The sequence below is a fragment of the Ursus maritimus genome, unplaced genomic scaffold (genome assembly GCF_017311325.1).
Source record: "Ursus maritimus isolate PB19 unplaced genomic scaffold, ASM1731132v1 scaffold_5, whole genome shotgun sequence".
In the NCBI taxonomy this organism is placed as follows: Eukaryota; Metazoa; Chordata; class Mammalia; order Carnivora; family Ursidae; genus Ursus; species Ursus maritimus.
Window position 1 is genome coordinate 10,376,827 of NW_024426663.1, and position 14,696 is coordinate 10,391,522.

At 35.8% G+C, this 14,696-nt stretch overlaps 1 long non-coding RNA gene across 2 annotated transcripts in view; it reads right to left on the minus strand.

Moving 5' to 3' along the window:
- The window catches only part of LOC103672227, a 191,262-nt gene that overhangs the window by 159,678 nt on the left and 16,888 nt on the right, over positions 1-14,696 (minus strand). For both annotated transcript variants that reach the window (XR_005832387.1, XR_005832386.1), the window contains exons 2-3: positions 6,726-6,826; positions 5,713-5,800 (exon numbers count right to left, since the gene is read on the minus strand). This is a non-coding gene — a long non-coding RNA (uncharacterized LOC103672227). The remainder of the gene's footprint in view (positions 1-5,712; positions 5,801-6,725; positions 6,827-14,696) is intronic.

Genomic DNA, 14,696 nt, shown 5'->3' on the forward strand with positions numbered 1-14,696 from the left:
CTGGTTTTATCCATTTAGGATACCTGAATTTTGAATGTTAGTAGATAAGTATGTTGCAGAAATAGCACAGGAAATTATAGAACTGTGTCTAGAAGAATTTCTTAAAACAGACTGCTATGAAGAAAAAGCTTTATTGAGAAATCTGAAATCCTGGAAATAAAGTATGTGTGTGTGGGGGGGGGGAGTGTGAGAACTCTGAAGACCTAACCTTTTAGCAAATTTCATGTATACAATTGATTATTAACTATACCTTCCGCACTGCACATTAGATCTCTAGAATTTATCTATCTTATAAGTAAAAGTGTGTACCTTATGACCAATATCTCTTCATTTCTCCCACCTCCTTGCCCCTGGCAACTAAATTTCTACTCTCTAAGTTCAAATTTTTTTGTTCCCACATAAGTGATATCATGTAACATTTGTCTTTTTGTGTCTGTTTTTTTTTTTCACTTAACATAATGTCCTCCAAGTTCATTCACACTATCAAAAATAACAGGATTTCCTTCTTTTTAAAGACTGAATAATATTTAAATTTCGTTAGCAGGCTTCAAGAACTGTGGGGATGTGAGACAGGCCTGGCTAAGGAGTTCAAACAGTGAGGGGTTTGAACAGTAAGAAGTGGGGAAGGAATAGATAGGTAAGGAGCTCTGCATTTCACCTCATTAAGAAAGTGAGGAAATGTTAACCCATGTCACTCCCCATAAAGTCTCTATTATAATCTTTTCTAAAATTGATCTTTCATTTTCTTCCCGTAGATAACATCATGGCTCACTCTATCAACTCATTCAGGTATTAAGTCAAAGACCTACTGCTTCCCTCTTCATCCTATTTAAATCTCAGACTCCACCCAGCTTTATGTATTCCTTTCCCTGGTTTTATTTTTCTCCTTAATGCTTATCATCAGTAATGAAGTAGATTTTTTCTTTTTTTTTTTTTACTCTATGTGTTTTGCTGTTCTGTTCCCGGCATCAGAACAGTGCTAGAAAAATATAGTATGAATTTAGTAAGTATTTCTTTAATTGAATTCAATTAAATTATCCCAACTCTGCTGATCCTTTTCCTTCTGACAATGATTTTATGAGCCATTACCACTAAATACTTAACCTTTGAAATTAAAAAAAACAAAACACAGTTCACTTTAAGTAGAAACTACATCAATTTATTTCCACAGAGACTTTGCTTCTCTCTGAGATGTTCTGCAATATGCTGACTGACAGCTTTACTTGTTTTCCACAGAAATAGTGTCTGTCTGTCTGCTTAGGCTACAGCTCCCTCTATCCTGAAATGCCCTACTTACTTTAGGGTCCTTTGCCATGTTAACTATGAAGGCAAGAGAAAGAGAGTTCTGTCATGTGGAATTTGACTGAAAATAGGCTCCTTCATATATAGGTCCTTAACATTTCCTGTGTAATTCCAGTAAATATTCACTGGAAGCAATTTTGTATAATCAGTTCGAGGTGTTCCCTGCAAAATAAGCCCAGAGACAACGATGTGCATGCAGGAAGTGCACAGAGCCATATTCTCAGGACATTATCTACGAGGGTGCACATGAAGCAGGATTGGAAAGACAAGAAGGAAGAATTGGATACCGTAGGAACACAAGCATCAGACAAACCCACAGTTGATCTAAGATGGGGATGGTGTTTCAGAGAATTCCTAAATCAGGGCACAGCAGCTAGCCCTCTGTTGCTCCACATCAGCCATAGTAGGATGCTGACCACTCCTGGGGAGGGATCATGGAGCCTTGGGGGGCTCAACTCCCTTCAAAGAAAGCATTTCTGGGAGAAGCAATTCAGCTACCAGTCATTATCATGCAACACTCCTGGTTTCTAAGGAATGAGTGTTTCCTGGGGGCATATCTAGCATTTACCACAAACTGCATACTCATTTATGAGATTAACATATGGGATGAGATATAAAGAAATTACAAGATTCCTTTCTTGGAGGTAGATAGAAGAATGGGTATAAAATGGAGCAGGTATCATAATTATAACATATAATAATATCTTATTATAAGATCTAGGAGATATAGTACTAACTGGTTTATATTTTTGCCTGATTTTAGGGAAAAAAACAAAGATTTTTTTTCTGTTGAAATAAGCAATTATTAGTATGGTTTGTATTAAATAATTAATAAATATATTTTCTTTATGATCATTAATGAAAAATTTTTGCAATTGTCATTGTCTTATTATAGTTGTCATATATATTCATAATGAAAATTTAAAAATATTTTTAAGGCATAAAAAGAAAAATAAGAACGCAAAACCCCACTACCCCAATGATGCTTGTTACCACTTGGTTATAATTCTTTCAAGGTGCTAAGGAGTCAGTCTCTCTCTCTTTCATTCTCTCATTTTCTACACATACTATATATGCATATATATATATATATATATATATATACACACTCATATTACATTCATTTATACTATTTTTATCACAAAGTACACATTATTCTATAACAACTAGATTTTATTTAAAGTATCATAAGTATTTTACTAACTTCAAATATTCTTATAAAATACTATTCTACTGGTTACACATTATTTTATTATACGTATGCATTTTAATTTCTGTATTTCACTAGGTTACCATAATTCATTTAAACAATGAACTATTGTTTTTGATACTGACAGATAACACTTTAAGCTCTTTAATTTTTTCTTAAGCCTTGGGCAGGCTTTCCTGAAACCCAGTTACTGGAGGATATATGACAACATATTTTACACGACATGTTTATAATTCCTCAATATGTTCCTCAGCATGTAAGAAAGCTTTGAGGCAGAATATATCTTTGAAGGTAATTAACACACTAAAATGTTGAGCCTCTTAAACATATGATTATTTGTGTTGTTTATATTTTGTTGAATCCAATTTTTATTATTAAAGAAACTCAGCAATTACTATCAACTTCCCTAAGAGAGAATATGCTCTTTAATATTCATTCACATAACTGAAGATTATTGGATATAAAGTTCCTTGTGCCTTATTTAAATACCTCCTTTAATAAGAAATGCACAGTATTAATTAAATATTTAATTCTGGGTAGCTTGTCAGCACTCTGTATTGCTACTGAAGGCACATTAACGGGGATAATTAGAGAAATTGGTGATGTACTAGATAGGAATTCTTAACATTCACTTACAGTAAACTCATTTTGTGTAGTAATAAGCTTTGTCATTACAAATGAAATGCACCACCTGGTACAATTAGCCTTATGTCTCTTATTTTTTAGTACATCTCAGAACTGTAGTACAATGTTAGAATTTGCATTGTTAAAACTCAAACAAAATGCCAGAACTTGATTCAAAAATGTCTTTTATACCAAGACCTGGGGTCATTTAATGTACATATTCCAGTTAGGTGTCATGAACTTTTTAAAGACAGCATAGTGTTGAAAAAATAATGGCAAAAGTTTAAATATAAGTAGTAAAATTTTCAAGTAAGAGTACCTGACTCATGTAATCCAGTGAAAATTAGAGTGTTATATTAACTACCCATTTAAAACTACAGATTTAATGCAATCCCTATCAAAATACCAACAGCATTTTTTACAGAACTAGAATGAACAATCCTAAAATTTGTATGGAACCACAAAAGACCTTGGATAGCCAAAGCAATCCTGAAAAAGAAAAACGAAACTGGAGGTATCATAATTACAGATTTCAAGTTATATTACAAAGCAGTAGTAATTAAAATAGTATCGTATGGCATAAAAATAGACATATAGATCAATGTAATAGACCCGAAAACTCAGAAGTGAACCTACAATTATATGGTCAATTAGTTTTTGACAAAGCCAGAAAGAATATCCAATGGGAAAGAGACAGTCTCTTCAACAAAGAGTGTTGGAAAAACTGGACAGCAACATGCAGAAGCATGAAAATGGAACACTTTCTTACAGCATACACAAAAATAAACTCAAAATGGATTAAAGACCTAAATGTGAGGCCTGAAACCATAAAAAATCCTTGAAGATAGCACAGGCAGTAATCTCTCTGACATCAGTCATAACAAAGTTTTTCTAGATATGTTTCCTGAGGCAAGGGAAATAAAAGTAAAAATGAACTATGGAGACTAGGTCAAAATAGAAAGTTTCTGTACAGCAAAGGAAGCAATCAACAAAACTAAAAGACAACCTATGAAATGGGAGATTATTTGCAAATGACATATCCAATAAAGTGTTAATATCCAAAATACATAAAGAACTTATAAAACTCAACAGCCAAAAACCAAATAATTCAAATGAAAAATGGGCAGAAGACATAAAGAGACATTTCTTCAAAGAAGACATATGGCCAACAGACGTATGCTTAACATCATTTATCAGGGAAATGCAAATCAAAACTACAATAAGATATCACCTTACACTTGTCAGAATGGCTAAAATCAAAAACACAAGAAGTAACAAGTGTTGGGGGGTATATGGAGCAAAAGGAACTCTCTCGTACCGTTGATAGAATGCAAACTGGTGCAGCCACTGTGGAAAACGATATGGAGTTTTCTTAAAAAGTTAAAAATAGAACTACCCTACAATCTAGTAATCGCACTACTGGATATTTACCCAAAGAATACAAAAACACTAATATGAAGGGCTACATACACCCTATGTTTATTGCAGCACTATATACAATGGACAAAATACAGAAATAGCCCAAGTGTCCATCGATGGATGGATAACAAAGATGTGGTGTATATATACAATGGAATAATATTCGGCCATAAAAAAGAATGAAATTGCTATTTGCAACAACATGGAATTAGAGAGTATAATGCTAAGCAAAATAAATCATTCAGAGAAAGACAAATACCATATGATCTCACTCATATGTGAATTTTAGAAACCAAAAATATGAGCAAAGGAAAAAAAGAGAGAGACAAACCAAGAAAGAGACTTTTAACTATAGAGAACAGCCTATGGTTATCAGAAGGGATGTGGGTTGGGAGATAAGGGAAATAGGGGAAGGAGATTAAAGGGTACACTTACCATGATAAAAAATAGATAAATACATAAATAAATAAAATCATAAAAAGAATGTTATATTAAAATAAAAACTGAACACAATTAATTATATAAGTGTATTAAACATGTAAAGTAAATTAAAGTAAAACTGTGTAATAATATTTAGCCAAAGCATATAGATTATCTTCCCAACATACCATGGGAAGATGGGAGGAAATCTGAACTTATTAATTAACTTGAGAACCCCACTTAGTAGGATGAATATAGCACTGTAGACATTAAATTTAGGACAATGATGATTCCAATAAAACAAAGGTCAAAAATACACGTAGTAAATTTCTCACTTATGAGGCAAGTTCTAAGGGTACCTCATTCTCCATCTCCCAAATTTCATTAAAATCACTATGGGACATATGTGACAATAAAAATCACAAAAGCTCTGAAGTCTAAAAATAAAAATAGGAACAAAATAGTATCTGTATCTCTTGATAACTTAGAAGACAACTTAGGCAGTGCTTTCAAAGTGTGCAGATGTAACCCTTCCAGGGAAAGACTGGGAGATGGGCCATTTTGCTTGTTCCCTCCACACTGAGCTGGTGGAAGGGTAGGAGTATGTCTGCTGGGAGTGCCTCCGTGCTCATTAGCAACTCTTCCTTTGTTTGCTGTAGTCTCCTAGGTCTCGCAGACCCTAGGCTAAGTAAGGTTGGGAGTTCCTTACCAAAGAATGTGTCTTCAGTCTTTCCTACCTGTTTTTGATGTTTGTGTTTTCTCATCCACCCATGTGTCTGTAGAAGGGCATTCTGGATCTCCCCATGGTGCCATCTTAGTTGAAACCTAAAAAAAATGTTTTGATTGGATGACAGGCATTGGAAACTTTAAACTGTTGATTATTGAATTTTTTATCTGACTTTTGACGATGTTGGACTTTGTTTTGACAGGCTGTTGACTTGCATGAAAATCCTATCGTTCAGGGAGAGTTTAGAGGAGGAATCAACAAAGTTTCTGTAATACAAAGGCCAGACAGCATCTATTTTAAGTTTTGCAGGCTGAATGGTCTCTATCTCAACTAATCAACTCTGTTGTTGTAACATGAAAACGTCCATAAATAATATGTAAATGAATGAGAAGAGCTGTGTTCCAATAAAACTTTATTTACAAAATCAGGCAGAGAGTCAGATTTGGTTCTTAGTTTGCTGACCTCAGTCTACAGTAATCTATTCTAGAAGAGTAGTTCAGCCCAATTACTAAAGCATGGCCTTGCATCTCTTCTAAATGCCCTATGCGTGTAATGAGGTTTCTTCACTGTGATTGCTGGATTTCAGAAGAATCCATGGCCCTGTTTAAGATAGAGCAATTGTTTGGCTTACAGTTACTTGACAATTATTCCTTCCTCTGAAATTTTTCTTTGCCTGCTCTCATGGAGTTTAACTTTACACTGGTAGATTGGTATTCAGCCTAAGACTCCAAAGGATCCTTATGCAGATTTCCAGAGCTTTCTCTGTGTAACTCTCTCCTCACTGGTAATCTGATTCCAATAGTCTAGCCACCATAGCTTCTCCAAACTTCAAACTAGGTCTTTTGTTTCGCCTTCCCTGCTCTAGGATTTCAAAAATTGCCTGTAGGGAGAAAGCCAGAGTGATTGAGAGCAGATAATTCTCATTTCTCTTCTCTCACAGACTTGTGCTATCTGCCACCCAGTATCTGAAAACAAATGTTTTGTTGAATTTCTAGTTGTTTATGGAGGGAAGTAAGATCTTACCTGAAGTCCTCTGTTGTAGTTTTTATGAAGAAACTTTTCATCAAGACACTCACTAACTATGCGCTTTTTTTTTTTCCTTTGAGGAACACTTCTGGAAAATCCTGAAAAAAAAATAGATAGATTACCGTTCTTCTCTAAAATCCACAAAAACTTAAAGGACTCTGTAAGTTTTCCAGCGTGTTCTGATGGCAGAGTCTTACTTTGAAAGTATACCTTAGCAACACTGTATAGCCAAAAATGCTCCTATATAGTAAGCATGCATGTTGCTTGTTTGGAGAATTAAAACCACAACTATGTAAAAAAAAAAAATTAAAGTTTAAAATTTCATTGCATATTCTCATTGATTCTACCAGCTAGAGAAGTAGTTAGTGGGAAATTTGAAAGAAAAATCAAGTTTTAATAGTGACTTTAGGAGTTGTTGCCCTGATTATCAGCCTCTATACCTAATATTGTCTCTTTTTTCCTAAAAAGAGGTGATATTAATATTTATAGTCCTTATAAATTCCACCTTTCTTCCTTCTCCATTTGCTAATGCTGTATTTTGGGATTTCAAATATTAAAAAACCTGCTTTCACTGTCACTTTCTTGAGAAAGATAGCTCGTGTGTAGTCGTAAAGCTGCCCTGGCAATGCAGTTAGTGATATAATCTCTCCATTAAGTAAGCTCTGCTATCAAAGCAGAGAGAATTTAAGGACCCAGATATAACCATGGAGAGAAGCTAACAATTTAATAATCGTTAACTTTCTGAAAAAAATTTTTAAAAAACTTTTTTAAAATTTGAATAGCCAAATTGTATATGATAGCTATATTAGGGTTCTCCAGAGAAGCAGAACTAATAAGCTATACATATAGAGAGACAGAAGGAGGGAGAGAAAGAGAGAGGGAAAGAGACAGAGAGAGATTTATTATAAAAAATTGGCTCATACAATTATGGACACTGGTGAGGCCAAAATCTGTAGTGTGAACCACCAGGCTCAAGACAGAGAAGAGTCAATGGTGCAGAAGTCCAAAGGCAGTTTGCTAAAGAATTCCTTCCTTCTCAGGGAGGTTAATCTTTTTGTTCTATTTAGGCCTTCAACTGATTTCATGAGGCCCACCTACTTTATAGAGAGCAATCTGATTTACCCAAAATTCATCAATTTAAATGTTAATTTCATCCACAAACAGCTTCCAAATTGACACATAAAATTAACCATTGCAATAGCATTTACATTAATCCCTTAAGCCTTATTGACAAAAAAATAGGCAACTTAAAATGAATGTCTGAAAGACTAACAAGGACATACTCACTTTATAGGATGTAATAAAGAGGAGCAGGGGGAGGTTATAGAAAAGCATTAGAAGGGGAAACACTGAAAATTTGATGTAAAAGAAAACAGTAGTATTTTTTGTTTTTTGTATTCTATTATTAAATCTCTAGAATGTTTACTATTGTCCCAAATGCCTTGCACATCAGTGGCACATAGGATAGCTGTGGAAACTCAGGAGTACTAATGACTTTCAGATACTTTAAAGAATCATGTGTGAAAACTCTACAATTAGTGTGACAATTAATAAGCAGTTTGAATCACACAAGGGTAAGAGATTTTTCAACCTTAGCGTTTGGTGTTAACATTCCTAAAGAGAAAGCAATATTACACACAGCAATAATTCAACTTTGGTAAAGGTGTTCCTATTCTGACTCCTAATCTACAGGAATCAGATTGATTTTTTTTTTTTTTTTTTTTTTTTTTTTTTTTTTTGCTTTTTCTAAACCTCTCCTATTGGTCCCAAGGTAAGAGTCAAAGTAATTTGTGAGGAGTTCTCCCCAGCTATCTGTCTTTCTTCTTCTCCATGGATACTTAGAATGTATACAATTCCTATACTCCTTTGATTCTTATTTTCCACCCTCAAAACTTTATCCAGTGACTAGGAATATTTTGGTTCAGCTATGCAGTCATACTGGGTGAAATGGGAAATAAAGAAGAAGAATCTTGTACCTTTTGTGTCAAACATAGCACTCTTCCAAGCGCTCAAAGTTAATCGAGCCACCCCTATTTTCACAAGCTTTTAAAACACTCACTCAAACACTGTCTGTCTTCAATCTATGAAAAAATGATAAAATGGCTCCTAATTCATTTGCATTTTTATATCTTCATTCTTTCAAATAACCTGCCAAATATCTTTACAGCTCTCATACCACATTTTATTTTTATATTTGGAAACAATACCTATGTAAACATTAGAGTGAGTAGATTATGGTAGAATAGTATCAATTAGATCTATTTTCATTAATCATACATTCGAATGTGTCCTTTCAGGCTTTCTATATGAATTTTCCCATGGCAATATGAAAACATTTAGGTAACTGTTGCTGAACATTATGTGCAACCGTGTGATCATTCATGAACATTTATATGAATCTTTCATTGCCCATCCAAATACATGCCACATTGAGCATTCAATATGTTTGAATGTGCAATCTCTCACAAAAAAATAATCTTTCTTCAAACCATAATGTTAAACATTACCTTACTATTGGGCTTTTACTATTGTATTAGAGTGTGATTCTGCACTTATTATCTTTGGGATTTTGTGCTATGAGCCATGGGATGCTCCCATACAGTGGTGCCCGGATCAATGGACCTGAGCTTTATTACCCCACTGCAAAGAGAAAATAGAGCAGAGGTGCTTGCCACTTATATCACTGTCTCTTATTTTGATTGTTTCATTTAGACAGTAAATCTCAGTAGCATTAAAGGTGATGTCAAAGTTAAATATTGTGAAGGATTTCCAAAATTAACAATGGGCTGCTTCAATCTGCAAGATGAACAAAATCCACTTAAAACTGTAGGTGGTATTTATTTTTTCTTCACTTCTTTTTATTTTCCTTTAAGCCTCCAAGAATTATTTAAATATCCCATTTTTCTAAAGCCTACAAAGATATTGGGCTTGCTGAGGTTAGCCTTAGCAAGCATCAGAAAAAGCTGTCTTTGCTAAAAATCCTGAGTTTCTTGAAAGAAATATATTCTTGTTCTTATAGAAATGTTAAATAACAAAACTCTAACACATGTAACTTTAAATAACGTCACTTGTGTGAATATTAATGACAGTACAGAATAAAAGCTAATGAAACCTGAACCAACTTACTTAAGACTCTGAGAAATTATAGTAACAACAGGAAGGAAAAAAGTCACAAAATTGTTACAAATGCAAAATCAAGAAGGAGTGACAAACCAACACAATGTCATTCTCAATCACCTTTGGTAGTTTATAATACAACGTGCTACTTAAACCCTTAAGGACTGAGACACTCATTCTCCCACATTTTGAGAATGCCAATAGCTGAGTCTCTCTCTAGAAATTTTTTTTAGCTAAAGAGAGCATCTACACTCAAGTCATATCCCATCCCAAAGTAGAAATCTACCCATTGTCAACACAGAAGTGTAAAGTCATAGCTCCTTTGTCTCAAGGCAAGGCCACTCTAAAGGGCCATTCCAACTCCACTGCTTCCCATGAAACCATGTAAGTTCATCCTTGTAACTGCTTTGAAGTTCTCTTTCTCTCTTTAACCAATTCTAGTGCCTTTACTCATACAAAATGTTGATATTGAGGGTACAGACCAAAACACTTCTCACAGGCAAATCTCCATTTCAGTATGTTTTCCATACATCCTGACTTAAGACAATCAGTATCAGTAGTAGTCTAAGTAGACAGGTTTTAATGTGGGACTCTGAAGCTGAATGCTCTGCCAACAAGCGGGCAAGGAGAACTCTATAACTGGCAGTAGGTGGAGCTCTTCAATTATAGCAGAGCATTTGTTAAAACTCCCCTGTGGTGAACTGGTTTGGTATGCTGGTCCAAATGAATGCACTCACAAGGGCAGCATCTCAGGTTTTTGAGTAGCTCAGGGAAGTATTAGAAGGAAATTGCATCAGATGTCTCTTACTGAGTGACTTTGATGCATCAGAGAAGACCAATAAAAGGCTGTGGGTGATTAATCACCAATTGAAGGTGAAGTGTAAAATTCAGAGCGCCTCCTTGGCAGCTTATAAAGAGGCTCTTATCTCCTGCAGCTGGAGGCAGGGAAAAAAAAAAAAAAAACCTGAGACTTTGGCCCAGAAATTAATTATAATAGTAGCAGAGAGCTTTCTAGAGAAGGCTGAATTGTCAGTCTTTCCAACAAAGGCAGTGTCAGTGATAGATTCTTAGTTGAAGGGAGTGAGACCACGAGGCCTGAGCTGGGGACATCTGGGTTGATGAACTCATAAACCTTAACTCAAGATCCCTTGAATCCTCTGGGCTTGAAGAAAAGGCCCGTTTCTTCTGAGAAAAGACTAGCATGCCTCCATTGCTTGAAAATGATGCAATGATCACTGCTTCATAGGACATCATGAACACCCCTCAGCACCTGGATATAGCTCCCCATTTAGCCTCTAAGCTAGGAAAGTGTGAAGCATGCCAAGGAAAATAAGGGACTATACCCCCAAGGGAACTTGAGGGCACTTCCCAATAAACTTCTAGTGGGTTCTGTAGGACCTAGTCATTATACACTTGAAGGAGCTAGAAGAACATGATTGGGGCTGAATCCTGAGGGTCTTATATCAAAAAGGTAGAACATGAGTTGGATAATGATTTGTGTAATTGATAAGAAGGAACTATCCCATTATAAAGAATTTGAGACCTTGACAAAGACTTCAGAAAATAATGCTAATACACTGTCAAGATGATTCCTGGAAGTTTAGAGTAAATGACAGCCAATAATAATTAGAGTAGAAAAGCCAAAACTATCATAGCAGACAAGAAAAAGAGGAATTTAAAAATTTCACAAAAATGGCCAAGCTACTGGATATACTATATAAGGCTAGAAAACCTACCAGTTAACTGCATTCCAAGGGAAAGCCTGGAATACACCCCAACTACAAAAGCAGTAGTAATGCACTGGTAAGAGAAACAGCATCATCCTTGAGACACTGAATGGCACCTGTCTTCTGTTGGTAGGGCTCATAGTAATAAATTCTGTTACAGAACTGTGTTCTCAGAAGGTAAGGAAGATGATAGAATCTAGAAAATATAGAGGCCAAAGGCAACATCTAACCATCAGAAGCAAAGTGGGTGCAATTGCCATAATGAGAGGAAAAATTAGAGTGGCTTTTATGGGTACTCCCAGAGAGTTAGGAAAATGGTCACCTTTCAAACAATGTGAAATAATACAAATAGTACCAGGATTAATCTAAAAAACAGGCGGTAAGATCAAGATTTGGAACTGACTGACTTGCTACCCAGCAGGCAGAGAGGATGCAATCTTGAAAGGAAGGTGGGACTCCTAATAATCTCACCAGCGGTAACCTGGAATGTCCCAGTGGGTGAGAACATCTTTGCAGGTGTGATGATATACATGTTGGAGGCAGAAGGAATAAATGTGGAATTCAATGTGACTTTCTTGGACATTTCCTATTACTCCTTTCTTCTAATGTAATTTGAAGAGACACATGGAGCAACCTTGCCCGAGAAAGATAATGATTACCAAGGAGTCAGAACACTCATGAATGAAGGTTTGGGTCAAACCACTAAGTAAGCCACCAAGACCTTCAATGGTGATAGCTGAGGGCTAGAGGAGGAGACAGACAATAAATATAGGATACAGCCCTGTGACCATCTGCAGTGATGGGGGCTGTATTTGCTTAACTAACCACTGCCTTTTAAGTTTCCTCTTAGACGGAGAGACCCATGAGAATCCTAGAAGAACTGCTTCTTAAACTAGGGTAGAGAAATGAATCTGGGGCAGAGACTAGGCAGGGATGGGTAGTGGCAAGTAGCCATGAAAATGTACTGCTGACATGACCTGCTGCAGAAAGCATAAATGATAGAAAACCCCGGGTGCTACACTATGAACTTACCACCCCATTCCTGCCAAGGCCACACTTCCTATAGGCTACTTCTGACTAATGAATATTTAGGGCAGAAATACTCATGCCCTCTAATGGGCAACTTTGTTTCAAGGATTCTCCATATACTTGACCAAAACTCTCATAGAATTGTACTAAAGGCTGAGATTTCATTTCCTACACAGCCCTCCTCCCTTCCCTCTTCCTTCACAGGGGTAAGACTTGCATAAATTTGATGATTCTCCCTGCCTCCTCTGGCTGCCCCCTGGTATTCCTCATAATCCCTTCCTCCAGTATATATTTTGCATGTCTAATCCTGCCTTGGCTTCTGCTTCTTGAATGAAATGAACTAGCACATATGTGATCTCTAAGAAAAGGGAAATGCTTGAAGCAAGCCTCATGTTCACATTAATTTCTGAACATACTCCATGTTCTGGATTGAAATGCAGGAAGTTAAAAACCAAAAAGGATACAGTTTGCTGAACTGCAGAGAAGATACTTGTGTTCTAGACCCATAAATTGGCTGGAATTTTCAGATAAGTAACAAAAGAGGTAGAAATATGCAGAGCAGGAGCCCCAGAATTTCACATGGAGTTTCCCACACACTACTGCTTGAAGGCAGGGCTGCACATGTACACAGGGAGTCATTTGTTTGTTTGTTTGTTTGTTAGGGAGAGAGAGAGGGAGTGGGGAGGGGAAGAGGAAGAAGAGAGAATCTCAGGCAGGCTCCACACTCACTGACACTCCATGACCGTGAGATCATGACCTGAGCCGAAATCAAGAGTCTGACACTTAACCTACTGAGCCACCCAGGTGCCCCCACAGGAAGTCTTAATAAGACCTAATAGGGAGTAACTGCTGCAGGATGAGAGCTATAGAGACACTAGAGGTCATGTAAGGATGGAAGACTTTGGAGTTATAACATATCCAACACTTCCTATAATATGTTATCTATTCCCAATAGCCAGTCTATAATAATAAAAAAAAAAATGAGACATGCAAAACATGTGACCCACAATCAAGCAAAAAAGGGTGCACAGAAACATAACCTAATATAAGCCAGATATAGAAATTATCAAAAAGACTTTAAAACAGCTATAACAAATATGACAAAGGTGTTACAGGGAAAATTGGACATGATGGATGAGCAGATGGGGACTCTCAGAATCGAAACAAAAATCTATAAAAGTGTATCAAATGGAAACACAAAAATATAAATATCTGAAATGAAAAATTTAATGAGCAAGCTTAGTGGGAGATTAGATATAGCATAAGAAAATGTTAGTGAATTCGAACACAGTCCAATAGAAATGACCAAACCTAAAGAATAAAGAGGGAAAAAAAAAAAGTTGGAAGGAAAATAAAAAAAAAGCCTCAGTGGCCAGTGTTAAAATAGCAAGTAGTATGATACATGTCATTGTCATTGGTGTTTCATAGAAGCGGAAAGAAGAAAATGGGCCAGAAAAAGAGGTCAAGAATGATGGCCAAAACTTTCCCAAACTTTGTGAAAAACATCAACCTATGATCCAGAAAGCTTTTTAAACGACTCCTACGCACATAATAGTCAGAGTGTTGGAAATTAAAGATAAGAAGCAGAATGCTGAAGAAAGCCAGATTAAAAGGCACATACTTATGGAGGAACTAACAGAAGATTCACGGCTGTCTTCTCATAAAAAGAAGGGAGGGAGAGAGAGAGAGAGAAATAAATACAATGAAACAACATCTGCAAAATGCTGGAACAAGAACAATAAATATTATCCCATAGGTGTTCTATATCAAGCAAAAGTGTCCTTCCAAAAGTTGGGTGAAAAGAAGAACATGTTGCCAGCAGACCTGAATTACAAAGGATATTAAAGGACGGGTGTCAGGAGAAGAAAAGAGATGTCACATGGAAATTCATCTTTGCATGAAATAATAAAGAAAGAAAACCAAGAAGATGGTAAATATATGGATAAATATAAACAAATATTTTTAGTTTGTGCTATCTGAAATTTTTTAAAAGTCTATGAATTGAAGCAAAAACAATAACATTGTATTGTGCAGTTTATGATATGTGCAAAGGGAAACTATATGACAAAAGCAACAGAGGTAATAAATAGAAGTA